Source organism: Arachis hypogaea, chromosome 19, assembly GCF_003086295.3.
Source record: "Arachis hypogaea cultivar Tifrunner chromosome 19, arahy.Tifrunner.gnm2.J5K5, whole genome shotgun sequence".
Taxonomy (NCBI): domain Eukaryota; kingdom Viridiplantae; phylum Streptophyta; class Magnoliopsida; order Fabales; family Fabaceae; genus Arachis; species Arachis hypogaea.
The window spans coordinates 7,678,485-7,694,166 of NC_092054.1; the positions used below are offsets into that span (position 1 = coordinate 7,678,485).

Sequence of the window (15,682 nt, forward strand, 5' to 3'; positions counted from 1 at the left end):
AGTTATCTTTTAAAAACTAGTTTGAACAAACTACTTTTAAAAAAATAAAAGCTTTAACAAGTTATCCAAGCAAAAGAAGATTAGAATAGAAAGTTTCTAAGTTCCTAGAAGAGCAGATAGGTGTGACGGTGACAGTACAAGGGTAGAAGTAAATAAAGTAGGATTGCAAGTGAAGCCTGCATATAATAATGGCTCAGCCTTCTGGACGCTGTACGCATATATGTGATAGTTTCTATTATTGGTATCCAACAGCGGCTCTCCTGATGATGGTTGCTTCGATAGTTATTGCCGGGGTCGTATCACACTTTGTCTCCGACACGACTTTTGGCGTTGTGGTGGTGGCTCTCGTGTTTTTTTATATGTTTTTGACTTGTGGACCAATAGTGGTACTAGTGTGCATATTCGACGAAAACGAGAAGAAGGAGACGGCAAAGGCTCGGATTGAACGTAATGCGGAGGTGGTTACGGCTCCAACTCCACAAGTGATGGTAAGCATTAGCCCAGTGAAGGAGACGCAGCATACAAGGTCACAAATAAAAAACTCTAATCATTCAGATCCAGTTACACACAGCTCTGTAGACGTAAATCTCCTGCTCACCACTGCTGTAACGGTAGTGCCTAGAGCACCAGAACAAGAACCAAAACTAGATCCACGTCTAAATCCGGGGATAGCTACGGTAGCCACCAAGAAAGCCTTGCCGCCTGTCAGAAGCTGAGAAGGAAAAGGAGACCAAAACTGAATTTCGTGCTTATTCCAACTATTTGACTTCTTGTGTGATCAGCATAAATTCTGCTCTTCCTGCATGCCTCAGTTAATCAGGAGAAACATTCTTCCACTACAGGCTTGACAAGTTTCGTTTATTATTTTAAATATTTGATGGGGTAGATCATTGTTTTTTATTTTTATTTGAATTAGTTTAATGAGAATAAAATTTGTCATTTTCTTCTTTGAATCACTATGATCATTGTTTGCTAGTTGCTACCCATACGTGCATTACCATGCTACTCTTGTAAAAAGTTATGAAACTCCTTTTCTTTTTTATTTTGGTCATGGGTTCTGTTCTGAAACTTCTTAAAACTAAATTTTATATAAAAAACTCCCAATTGAGAGACTTAAAAAAGATACTTTATTTAAATATCTTAATTTAAAAGTGGACTAAATTGTAAATTCTAAAAAATTAGCAAATAATTAGTTAATAAATTAAATTTTAATAAAAAAAATTAAAAATATAAATCTAATATTAAAATATGATAGAACTTTTTAAAACAAGAATTTTGACACTAACTTTAAAAAATTTGACCCAAAATTATGCCGAATGAATCGAACCGATTGAACCGAGCCTAAAATGGGCCCAAAGCCCAATTCAGCCCATTAAACCTTAAAGGAAGAGAGTCCTTCTTCCCTTCAACTTCATCCACGCTGAAGCATTTCAGCAAAGGGGGAAGAGCTCTTTGTTTCACCAAAAACCCTTGGCTTTGATTAAATTTCAATAACTTTTGATCCGGAACTCCGATCGTTGCACCGTTTGCGACCATGCGTTCACAGTGACGAGCTCTACAAAGTCTGGTACCTTTTAAGGTGATAAAATCATAATCTCAGTTCTTATTCTCTCTTCTTCAAATCTGAAACGTTGGAATTTTTGGTGTGGTAAGATTTTGGTTAAATTGATGTTATAGGATCAAATTGACTTGAGGAATTGGTGAACTTTGGTTTGATTGAGGCACATACAAGGTAAGGTTCATCAACCTTAGCCAATTTCGATTCTAGTACGTTAGATTGTGAATTTTGAGTATGTATAGTGATATATGTGAAATTAGGTGTATAGGTGTAAATGCTGGAGCTTGAATTATGAGCATGGGAACCTTGTGGAGGTTGGGTACTTGAACTTCAATGATTTTGGGGGCTTGAGGGGCTATGTTGGTTGGTGTTTTGCCTTGGACAATACGTGAAAATCGGCCAAGGTATAATTTAAGTTTCACGTATTTAATATATAATGTTCTGTGAAAATCGAACTTGGAATGCTAATTAAAGATTTATTGGTGCTTGTAAAGTGGAGAAGGTGAATGAATATGAATTGTAGTGGTTTGATGGTGATTATTGTGACTAGAGTAATGAGTTATTGATAAAGAGTTTATGTATGTATTGGTGTATGATTGACTAAAGTAAAGTGATGGAAGCTTTGGTATTATAATTGGTAAGAATATGATGTGAGTGATGAATTAATGAATGACGAATTGATGATGAATTTGGTGCTTGTTGGATGAATTATGAATGATGAATTGATGATGCTATATATATATTTGATGAATTGAGAGGTTAGAGTATGATGTTGTGGAATGGAGAAATAGTAGAATTGTGAGGATTGTTGTGGTATTGATGATTATAGGTATAATGAGTTGAGTTGAAATGAGTTTTAAAAAGAAAATGGAGGTTTGAGGTTTCGAATAAAAACTTGATTTTAACGAAGAACTTCGGCAGTCTATTACTCGAGCCTAAAATTTTGGTTGAAAATGGAATTTGTTTCAATTTAAAGATGGTTTTACAAGCTTTTGAACGGTATAAATTTTGTGAAAAATGGAGATTTCTTGAGGATGTTAAGTTTGAGAGGAAGAAAATATTAGAAATGTTGCTTTTGATGAGGATTCTGTAACTGATAATAAAAAGGTCTTTGTACCTATTATTGTTCAAGATACAGTTATAGCACAAGAGCACAATAAGAATTCTACTGTAGATCCAGTTACAGTACAAGAGAACAATGAGAATATCGTTGTTTCTTAAGATACTGCTACAGCATAGGAAAATAATGAGAATCCTCCTCAACCCCAATTCATACAACAAGCTCAACAACCTCAAGAAGTACCATTAATGAGATCCAACAGAAAAAAGAAAAAAATACATCTATGATCTCAAACAAGCTTTCCATTAATGGTATCACAAGTTTCATCAAGTTATTACCTCATATGATTTTGAGGTAAATATTATAGAGAAATGTGTATACTGCAAGTTTAGTGGGAGTAAATACTTTTTTTTTGTCTTATATGTTGATGACATTCTACTTGCCAGTAGCGATATAGGCTTGTTGCATGAAACTAAGAAATTTCTATCGAACAAATTCAAAATGAAAGATCTTGGTGATGCCTCTTTTGTATTAGGAATCGAGATACCAAGAGATCGCTCTCAAGGTATTGTTGGATTATCACAAAAGAACTATATCGACAAGATTTTAAGTAGATATGACATGAAAAGTTGTAGACCAATGAACACATCCGTAGCTAAAGGAGACAAGTTCAGTCTCAAAACAATGCCCTAAAAATGATCTTGGGAGGACAGCAATGCATGATAAACCTTATGCATCAGCACTAGGGAGCTTAATGTATGCTCAAATCTACATACGTCCCGATATATCATTTATAGTGGTAGTGTTGGGTAGATACTTGAGCAATCCGGGCAAGGATAATTTGATAGCTGTTAAACGCGTAATGCGTTATCTGAAGAGAACAAAGGATTACATGCTTATTATCAAAGATCAGAAAATTTGGAGATCATTGGGTACGCTGTTTCCGATTTCATGGCATATGGTTGCGAAACCTTGTCACTGAGCTTCATATAGTAGATGACATTGAAATGCCATTAAAGATATTTTGTGACAATAAGTCAACAGTACTATACTCCAATAACAATAAGAGCTTGACAAAATCGAAGCATCCAGATATCAAGTTCTTAGCTATCAAGGAGAAAGTTTAAGAAAAACAGATTTCCATAGGACATATAGGAACACAGTATATGCTAGCAGACTCAATAACCAAGGAATTGATCCCTAAAGTCTTTCATGAGCACACTACTCGGATGTGTGTCAATATTTGTGATGCCTTGGTTTAGTGGGAGTTTATTTTATGCTATATGTCCTGTGACAGATAATTGAGTTATTTTTCTGCAGAATTAAGTTAATGGTTTATTTCATGTTATGTGAAATGTTCATTTTGCAATATTTGTATTGTGTTTGATTTCAATAAAATTTTAAAGTTAGACCAGCTTGAAATAGACATGCATGAGATCACTTGGCATGTAATTTTCATATTACTCATCCAAATTTGATCTATGTCGTTAAGTATATTAGGATGGTGATTGTCGTGGTTTAGTCACGACATTAATGTGATAAAAGTTGCGGTAATTCCATATCTAATGTATGAGACGAACCAGATTATTAAAGTAATAAGAGAAATAGCATCCAGATGCGCGCATGAAGTTTATAAGGTGTGATTATGTCAAGAAATAATATATGTATAGCCCAAGTGGGAGATTGTTAAGAAATTATTTTAATTTTTTAATTTGTTTGTGGGCAATACATATATTAATTATAATAACAAATTATGCTATTTTAAATTAAATGACTTATATAATGGTGATCTCATTTATTATTTAAATGCTAAATTGAATAAGTCATTATTACTTTTGATTTGGAATTAAATGAGAATAAAACCGGATATTATCATTTGAATTTTAGATATATTATCTTTTGGACTTTAGATACTATTTTATTTGGGATTTAGGGTTTAATGGGTGCCATACTCAAATATAAATAGTACCTTTAGGGTTTCGGTCCCCAATATACCAAAGCCGCCTTTGTCGCTCTTTCCCCATCGGAAGAGTCACAATTCAACTGTCTAGGGATACAGAAGACTTTGGTTGAGAAAGATCGAAAGAACCAAAAGGTCCAAACTCTTTCAATTATATGATTTATGTTTATGAATTCAGACACTTTTGTATTCAAGTATTTTGTTCTTAATGATTTAACATGGATAATCTTTAAAAATTCCAACAAAATCAATTAAAAATCTTTCATCCATGTCGCTAATAATTCCTTTGCAAGCTATTTTTCCATTCTTAATAACTTATAAAAGAAGTTTTGGATTTGTGAATGATGCAAGTTTTGGTGCGTATAATTTGCATTAACGGATTATGGAAGGCCATATATACAATAAGAAAATAAGTATGATTTGTGGGTTAGATTAGATTTGAATGTATTTAAGTATCGATGATTGTTATTTTGGGTGGTTCTTTGCTAAAAGATATGGCTTCATTTGGTAAATTTTTTAAAAAATGCTTGTATATTTAAATAAATAATTTCGCTACGTAACCAATAAGAATTCTATTAACTTCTGTCAATTTTTACTTATAACTGTATTTAATAAAAGTATCTTTGTCAATGTGTCTAATGAAAATATCTTTTTTTTATAATGGTATCTAATTAAAGTGTCTTTGTAGATATATTTTTTAAATATATGTTTTTATGTATGTGTCTTCTAGTAAAAGTGCCTTTGATATTAGTTATTGTTGGCAATAAATTGACAAATAGTATATTGGTATTCTATACTTTTTCTTAAATAAAAAAATATATTTGTATATTTATAATTTTTATAAATTAAAAGTGTTTTTGAAGACATTTTAAAAGAGGATTTTTTTAAAGATATCAAAATAAAAAAATGTAATATAAATTTATATATCAATAAATATTTAAATTTATTTTATATTTATAAAATTAATTACTAAGATTCAGTTTAACTAAACAGTTTAATTAAATTTCTTTTAAAAAAATAACTGAAACAATAAATATTTATATTAAAAGTAGTTTATAAACAAATTATTTTATGTTTAATTTTTTAGTTTTAAAAGTACTTATTTTAAAAAAATGTGATAAAAAATTTTTTATTATGAAAGAAGTTATTTTTTTTAATTTTTTCATAAATATTTATATAATTTTTTAGAAAATTATAATTTAATTTTAAAAATTGCACATTAATACTATTACTTTTCATAAATAAAAAATTGGCAAAAAACAACTTTTGAAGCTTCCCAGAACCCCAAATCGATATTTGGAAGATTTAGGACGGGATAAAAACAATCTTAAAAAATATGAACTATACAAAATTTTTTAAAAAATTTAAAATTTAACAAACACGTGGTCTTCGCCAATGGATTTGTTTCCGTTAACATTAATTGCTGATCTAGCTAACTCAAATACTCAATATTTCCTTACTTATGTAGCATTTTTAATTAATTTTGGCAATGTATAAGCTGAAAATACAAAAGCCCACTAGCTAGGTTGAATTTGAGTGAATCCTAAAACATTCAAAGTTCAGTTAGTCGCTTTCTCTATCTCCTGCAGCGATTTCGATTCGCAAATCATGGAGCAAGACGAAAATATGGTGCAAGCAAAGTGCATTCCAAAAAATTAAGCGACAAAGAAAGAAGATGGTTCTTCTCAATTCGATGGCAAAGGATTTAATGTACAAGCCACAAGTTGATTAATGACTCGAAGATATCAAAATTGCTAGTTGATCATAATAATTTATTATTTTTTATTATTATTTAATGATAAATTTAATTTTTTTGGTTTAATTTAATAAATAATATATTTTATTTTATATTTTTAAATATTAATAACTACTTGATGATAAACAAAAATAATAAATTATAATAATTCTCTAACGTTTTTCTTACCTCCAATTGAATGAATGAACACGAAATGAAATGGAGCAAAAAAAAAATGGCAACTACTCCTATGAAGATGCCAAAAACATGTTTTCATGATGATCTTTGTTTAAAAAGTGTAACTTATTTATTTAGCAACACTTTAAATAAAGATAACACTTTTACTTCAAATAAAATCAAGTCCTACAATCTATCATCCAATGATCAAAATGATGTATCTTCACATGATGATAATCATTAAATCTTCATTGGAGTAGCTACCAAAAAAAATATACTCGTGAATGGAAGTTAGTAGGTGAAAGCTGAGACGAGAAAAATGCTTGTAGTATTAAAGAACTAAAAGAAGTGAAAATTTGGAAAGATTAAAATTATTGAAGACAGTAAAATAGCGACAAATGTTAGGGTAAGGATTAACGAAGTTGTAGGTGGTAGCTTAATGGCATAGAGCATTGCATTGCACTTCGCAAGTCAAAGCATGGAGGGCACATAAATCGAGGGAGAGTTACAGGTCCTCGCAAAGTCTGGTGTGGTGGTGTGTATAGGGGAGACGAAGCGAAGTTTGAATTGAATGTTTAGGGTTTAGTCAAATTGAATTGGAGCTTGTATGTTGTTAAAATTATTTTAAAAATACACAAAAAGATTAAGAGTTAGTTAGATCGTTCATTCTATTAGTCAGATCAGCATCTAAATTTAACTGAAACAGAATTTATTAACCAATGAACGTCTTTAAAGTTTAAAATCTTTAATGAGTTTTTTTTTTTGTTGTTTGTATATTTCAATATTGTTTTTAGTAGCATTTAAATTTAATACGAAAAGACTTATCGTTAAAAAATTATTTAATTATTTAATTTATTTGTGAATAATATATATTAATTATTATTATAAATTATGTTATTTTAAATTAAATGACTTATATAACGGTAATTTTATTTATTATTATAAATACTAAATCGAATAAGTTATAATTATTTTTTATTTAAAATTAAATGAGAATAAAATTAAATATTATTTTTATGGACTTTTGATACTATTTTTATTTGGATTTTTGGGTTTAATAGATGTCATGATAAGATATAAATATAAACAGTGAGTTCAGGATTTCGATTTCTAACATACCAAAACAACTTTAATTACAATTCAGTCGTTCTAGCAGGGATAAAAAATGTTTTGGTTAAAGAATATTAAGAGAGCTATTCCATTAATTTCTAATTTCTATGAATAAAGGTTGCTTGTACTGTGATATATAATTTTTGATGATTCAATATATGATTTGGAGTATAAAATAATTTATTCTATGTGTCTCTTGTTTACTCTTTACTTTTATTTTCTCTTATAATTATTAAAAATTATTTTTAATTTGATTTTACTAAAATTAGAATTGTCATGCAATTAGATCTATGACTCTATTGCAAGCACAAGAAGATTAGAAGAGAGTTTGTAGTTCCCAGAAGAGCAGATAAGTGTGACGGTGAGAGTACAAGGGTAGAAGTAAATAAAGTAAGATTGCAACTGAAGCCTACATATAATAATGGGCTTGGCTCAGCCTTCTGGACGCTGTAAGGATCATTGTATCTGGTATTTGTATCCAGCAGCGATTTTCCTGACGCTGATTGTTTCGATAGTTATTGTCGTGGGCGTATCACACTTTGTCTCCTTCAAGACTGACGGCATTCTGACGTTGGCTTTCATGGTATTAAATATTTGTGTGATTTTTGGACCAGTGGTTATAGTGTGCATATTCCTCGAAAAGGAGAAGGCAGAGGCTCAAATTGAACGTAATGCGGAAGTGGTTACAGCTCCAACTCCACAAGTGATGGTAAGCATTAGCCCAGTAAAGAAGAACACGCAGCAGACAAAGACACAAATTCAACGCTCTAGTCATTCGGAGCCAGTTACACACAGCTCTGTAGACGTAAATCTCCTGGTCACCTCTGCTGTAACGGTAGTGCCTAGAACACCAGAACAAGAACCAAAACTAGATCCACGTCTAAATCCGGGGATAGCCACGGTAGCCACCAAGAAAGCCTTGCCGCCTGTCAGAAGCGGAGAAGGAAAAGGAGACCAAAACTGAATTTCGTGCTTATTTCAACTATTTGACTTCTTCTGTGATCAGCATAAATTCTGCTCTTCCTGCATGCCTCAATTATTCAGGAGAAACATTCTTCTACTGCACGCACGTCGTTGACAAGTTTCATTTACTATTTTAAATATTTGATGGAATAGATCATTGTTTTTTTTTATTTTTATTTGAATTAGTTTAATGAGAATAAAATTTGTCATTTTTTTCTTTGAACTACCGTGATCATTGCTTGCTAGTTTAATGAAGTTGTAGGTGGTAGTTTAATGGCATAGAGCATTGCATTGCACTTTGAAAGTCAAAGCAGGGAAGGCACATATACATCGAGAGAGAGTTATAGGTCCTCGCAAGTCAGGTGTGTATAGGGAGAGTTATACGAAGCGAAGTTTGAATGTTTAGGGTTTAGTCAAATTGAATTGAGGCTTGTACATTGTTAAAATTATTTAAAAAATACACACAAAAATTAAGAGTTAGTTACATCATTCATTCTATTAGTCAAATTAGCATTTAAATTTAATTGAACAGAATTTATTAACCAATAGACATCTTTAAAGTTTAAAATCTTTCAATAGTTTTTTTGTTGTTTGTATATTTTAAGATTGGTTTTAATAGTATTTAAATTTTTTAAATACTAATTTAATAATTAACTCTAATGATAATTTGAATTTAATACGAAAGGACTTATGTGTCTCTTGTTTTTTTTTTTAATTAAATTTAGTAAAGTATTTATTTATCTTCAAAAAAATAATATATATCTATTTTTTATTTTTTCTTATAATTATTAAAAATTATTTTTAATTTAATTTTACTGAAATTAGAATTATCATGCAAGTGGATCTATGACTCTATTCCAAGCACAAGAAGATTAGAAGTGAAAGTTTGTAGTTCCTAGAAGAGCAGATAGGTGTGACGGTGAGAGTACAAGGCTAGAAGTAACGTTGATGCCTAGAACACCGAAAAGGATATCAAAACTGAATGCGCTGTTTGCTTGGAGAACTTCGTGCTTATTCCAACTATTTGACTTATAGATCAGCATAAATTCTGCTCTTCTTCCTTCATGCCTTAATTAATCAGGAGAAATATTTATTATTTTAAATATTTGATGGAATATATTTTTTTATTTAAATTAGTTTAATGAGAATAAAATTTGTCATTTTTTTCTTTAAACTACTCTGATCATTGCTTGCTAGTTGCTACTTGCTACCCATAAGTGCACTACCAGCCACTCTTGTACAAAAAGTTATTAAACTCCTTTCTTTTTTATTTTGGTTATGGATTCTGTTCTAAAACTTCATCAGAACTAAATTTTATATAAAAAACCTTCAATTGACAGACTTAAATATATACTTTATTTAAAGTCCTTTAGTTTAAGCGTAAGCCAAATTATATTAATAAAATAATTTTTTGGATCTCAATTATAAAAGACATTTGAGAAGAGTTTCAATTGAAATACTTTTTTTTAGTCACCAAAAAAATCAAAAGTCATCAAAAGAAAAAATTGAAATACTTTTTGTATTGATACTTGAGTTAAAACTTAGATCGAAATATGTATATTATATTTTTAAAAATTAATATGTTGAACCAAACATAAAACAAAAACTAAGTACTAAGAGTAGGTATTTCCATTTCTCAAATCTAAAGGAGCTAAGGATAGTGGGGATCCCATATGGCCATATCTAAGGTGAGGCAAATTATATTGAGTTATTGACCCAAAAGAAGAAAAATAAATATCATATTGTCAATGGGCCGGGTTGCAAATAATAGCTCTTTAGTCAAGGAATAGTGTTCTTTTAACAAACCTTTTCCACTACGGGACTAAATTATTTTCAGCATATTCATTTTTTGACATAGAGAAGATTCTCGCATTTTTTTAAATTTTGATATGGGAGTTAGGGTTGACAATGAGTAGAGTAAGGTAAAGTTTAGACTTTATCTTAATTTTATTTGCGAGTTAAAAGTTTTTTTTAAATTTTACTCTATTCTACTGGTGAGTTGAAAATTTCTCAACCCTAACCCTACTCGCACCCTAAAGTTTTAAACTCTATTCTATCCTACTCTATCCGCAAAAAAATAAAAAAATTTTAAAATAAATATAAAATTTAACATTCTAAATTCTATACATATTAATAAAATTCAATCATTCTAAATTGCTAAATAAACTAATTAACTTAGTGATTACTCACTTACTTTAGGCTATTATATGAGGGAGGTTCTACATTCAACTCTCACCTTTTTCACTATATGTAGCTGTTTGGATTTTGTTTAAAATAAAATTTGGAGAAAGAATGAAGAGAATAAAGATTTTAAGTTACTTGTAAATTTTTTTATTTAAATTTAACAAATTCAATAATTTATCATTTAGTTTTTACTATGTCATAAAAAATGTCACGTCACACAATGTGCAAAGTCATCTAGCAGCCACAACCGCCAGAAAAATTACTCAGCCAATGAAAAAGTAGAAATGATAATGAAACTTAATATTCGTGTGTACAGATGACTTATTAAAAAATTGGAGTATACATCTGTTTATCGTGTAAAAATTCATGTGTACTTTTATCTATTCTTCCATTTTTAAAATATACTTATTATATATCAGGGTGTGGGTGTACCCTACACTACCTACCCACAGCAGGTTGATTTGGGTTGGGTATCCACGAATAAGATATGTATTGTCACTTTGACAGCCTTAATGAGGGTAGTCTGAGGCGTCTGCTTTTTACTTTTCGAAACCCTCTCCCACATATCTCTTTCACTCTCACTCTTGGCTCACTCTCCATAACAACCCCCAACCCATTCAATAGTCAGAAAGAACAATGTATCACCACCAAAATATTAATAATATCAAAGAGACCCAAAATAAAAGATTAATTATCTTAATCATTCTAATTATGTAAATTTTTATTATCAAATATTTTGATTTAATAAAAAAAATAATGATAATATTAGATATTACTAAAAAATATTGTAGTAATAATTATTAAGATTATAGGTATGTATATATAATATTATTATTAATTGTTAAAAATAGTTAGTAAAATAAAATAAATTTAAATTTTTTTTAAATAATTATTGAGTTAATTATTATTATAAATATATCATTTAAATATTTAATTAAGTATTAATCACTTGTTATTGTGTGTTGTTTGTTGGATATTTAATTAATATATTTTTTATTGTATTGTACTAAAAATAGAAGTTTTGAAATCTTTTAAATATGATAATTAATCATTGTTCATTCTTAGTTAGTGAAGTAATTAAAGTATATTATTATTATTATTATTATTATTATTATAGTTGCATGACCGAAACCGAATAAATTTAATGTAATTTAGGTATGAATTATGTTAGGAACACTAACCGACAAATATGAATTTAATAAATTATTTAAGATTATTAATAAATTTGATGGTATAAAATAATAATAATAATAATAATAATAATAATAATAATAATAATAATATCCCTCTAAACCATTTAAAATGGAAAGGAGGCTACGACAAGGAGATCTGTTGTCACTCTTTTTATTTGTGTTAGTTGTTGATGTTTTTCATCAGATGATCGGAGAGGCGGTGACAAACGGGCGCATTTCTCCGTTTTTGGTAGGCCAAGATCACATTGAGTTGTCGCACTTGCAGTTTACGGATGATACTATACTGTTCTATCCTCCAGAGGAAGAGACTATCAGGAATTACAAGCGCTTACTGCGCTGCTTCAAGTTGATGTCTGGGTTGAGTATTAATTTTGAGAACTCCAGTTTCATTCCTGTTAATTGTGAACAGCGTTGGACGAAGCAGATGTGTCAGTTGTTGGGATGTAAGGAAGCCTCTCTACCAGTCCGATACTTAGGAATCTCTCTGGGAGCGAACCCAAGGCTAGTTAAGACTTGGAAACCAGTGATTGATAAGGTGGAAGGAAAGTTGAGCTTGTGGAAGGCGAAGACCCTCAATAAAGCGGGCAAGCTAGTTCTTATCAAATCTGTCCTCAATAGCCTGCCTATATGCTATCTCAGCCTATACAAGATGCCAAACGCAGTAGCGAAAAAGTTGATCTCGTTGCAAAGACAGTTCTTGTGGAGCAAGGAGGATGGGAAGATAGGGATGCCTCTAGTGAGATGGGAGATAGTGATGGCTCCTAGGAAGGCGGGTGGTTTAGGTGTGGGAGATGCAGTGATCAGGAATACAGCTCTTCTGTTTAAGTGGTAGTGGAGGTTTTCGAAAGAAGAATACCCCTTATGGAAGAGAATAGTATGCTCTTGTAATAGCATGAATTCTTCTGCGATACTATGTGGTCAGCCTGTTCCTACAAGAGGGGTCATTGGAAAGATATTTGTCAGTTTCAGATCAGGGAGCCACAAATCAGAGTAAAGATGATCAGAGGCTTATCTATGGATCTAGGGAATGGCAGAACAATCAAGTTCTGGGAGGATGTCTGGTTACCTGGTGGAAGGTTGAAAGAGATGTTTCCAAGGCTTTTTTCGGTCTCAAATCTCACAGGATCTGTTATAGGGGATTGCGGGTTTTGGGATGGGTTAGAATGGATATGGAGTTTCCAGTGGAGGAGAGAACTATTTCAGTGGGAGCTGGAACTTCTACACCAACTCCATGAAGTTTTGCAGTCAGTAAGAATAACAACTGAGAGGGAGGACAGGGTGGTCTGGAAATATGATAAAACTGGTATTTTTACTACTAACTCCTTTGTGCAGGTGATGCAGGAAGCAGCTCTTCCGGAGAAAATTACAAGCTATAGCTTCACTAATGCTATTTGGAAGGGTTTCGTCCCGCCAAGGGTTGAATTATGTGCTTGGTTTGTATTGGTTGAGAGGGTGAATACTATAAGGAGAGACTATGCAAATTAGGTGTCATTGACCATCATGATAATATGTGTGTTTTATGCTGTAAGTCTGTTGAGTCTGTTTCTCATTTATTTATTGGCTGTGAGATCACTTGGCAGGTGTGGTGTGCATGGTTATTTGCTCTTGGAAGGATGTGAACTATACCGGGTACACTAAAATAACACTTTGAGAGTTGGACGAATGCTTCACAAAGAAAGAATGAGAGGAGGCGGTGGTTGATTGGATTTTTTGCTGTAATCTGGGCAATTTGGCTAGAAAAGAATGGTAGAGTCTTCAATAATAAAGGCTCAGGGGTGGTGAAAATAATAAACAGATCCTTTATACTCTCCGACGAGTGGCTTGGTGGTGAACCTCTTGGTTATTGATGGGAATGTCGAAGATGACTAGAGGGTACTTTACTTTTGGGTTGATCGATGCCGGTTTGTACGTTGAGTAATCTGTTGTTTACTTTCTGTTACTCCACCTTGTTGTGTTGAGCACTTTTTACTTCAAAATAATAATAATAATAATAATAATAATAATAATAATAATAATAATAATAATAATAAAGAAGAGGTGTATTATACTTTTTAAAATTATTCTGGTTATATAAATAAAAAAATGAATAATAATTATTATTATAAAATAAATAGATTTTAGACATTATAAAATATAGTTTTTATATATCTAATAATAATAATTAGATTTATATTTTAGATTCATTAAGTTTTATTAATTATTGTTAGAAGTCAATAAATATAACACCAAAATTGTGTCAAGTGGTCAAAAGAAAGCTAAAGAGTTTAACAAAAATACTACATATTGACCAAGACATTAAAATGAATAGCCTGTAATTTATTCCAAATTTATATTATTCACTTAAGTCAAATTTAATCAATGTGAGATTAAATGACTCACACTTGAAATCTCAGCAAAATTGAGATACTTTACCAGGATTTTATCAACTTCTGAGAGAAACTCCACTTGATAAGTCACTAGAATGATTGTTTTTTTTTTAAGAGCTGTCATGACATATTTCTGTAATTTCATAAATGTAATTTCAAATATATTAGACCTATAGTTTTGTTGTGATTGAGAATCCAAAGTGAAATCTCTCTTAAATTGAATAAATGAGTAGCAGTATGTGCATCAACTGTACTGAAAAGATCATCAATAAATGTCAGCATCATTGTACACTGCTTGAGCTAGTTGAATCCTTTGCTTTTGCCCTCCACTCATATTGATCCGATCCTTCTTTGACCGATTTCTGTCAGATCGCCATGGCTTAAATTATTGATGTCCTTATCCAAGGCACAGGCCTTAATGTATTCTGATATCTTTTCTTGTCTATTGGTTTGCCAAAGAGTATGTTATCTCTAACTGTCCTGTCTCACTTTGGATCCAAAAAAGTTGAGAAATATATGTTATGGTACCATATACATTAACCTGTTTTGCATTATCATGAAATAACATTTAAGTATAAGAAAAAATGTGTAAGATACTAAAATAATAAGATAAACAATCAAAATAGTCCAAAATTTTGTGATATACTCGAAGTTATAAATATGAATTTGGCATGATAATGAACCAACAAAAACTTGTGGTGTTCAATAACTCACATTTCCTGAAATCTTTGGAATCTCTCCAAGTATTGCATGTAAGAGAGATGATTTTTCACCCCTAACTGGCCCACAACTGCTACTTTATGCCCCATTTCAGTTACAAATTCACACCAGCTAAAGTTGGGGACACTGATTCTTGATCCCAAGTAAAATTTTCACCTTCAATTCAAGTTTCTACCTTTAATTTCTAGTTCCTACTTCCTAGTACAAGAAAATTAGAAGAGAAAGTTTCTAGAAATGATTATTATTTTTCTATATTTATTTTTTTTATTAACAATGGACTTAAAGTCCAAAGAAAAACAAACTAAAAGGCAACCGTTTTTGAAAATGAGATGCGGATAAAATCAGTATGAGAACGAAAAGAGATACAAAAAAATAAATTTAAGAATACATGACAATTAAAAGGTAAATTATGACCATAATTAACCATTTTATCTCATAAAAATTTACTTTTCGAAACTGATGAAGTAGTTTTCAGTTGATTGGTCTGCTGCACCTTTCTCTAATTGCCAAAATATGAGCTCGAGAAGAATACAAATTAATATCATCATAAAAAACAACTTTATCTGTAGCACTTGATGAGTCCAGCTCTACAACCACATGATTATACTCCAGATTTATAGTAAGATTCACATCCATCAAAATTTTCCAGAATTTTA

At 30.9% G+C, this 15,682-nt stretch overlaps 1 long non-coding RNA gene across 1 annotated transcript; it reads left to right on the top strand.

The window, feature by feature from the left end:
• The first annotated feature begins 1,401 nt into the window (after positions 1–1,401).
• Positions 1,402–2,246, top strand: LOC112780024 (uncharacterized). Its single transcript, XR_003190971.3, has 3 exons — positions 1,402–1,579; positions 1,678–1,732; positions 1,819–2,246. It is a non-coding gene; the product is annotated as an uncharacterized lncRNA (long non-coding RNA).
• The last annotated feature ends 13,436 nt before the right edge of the window (positions 2,247–15,682 follow it).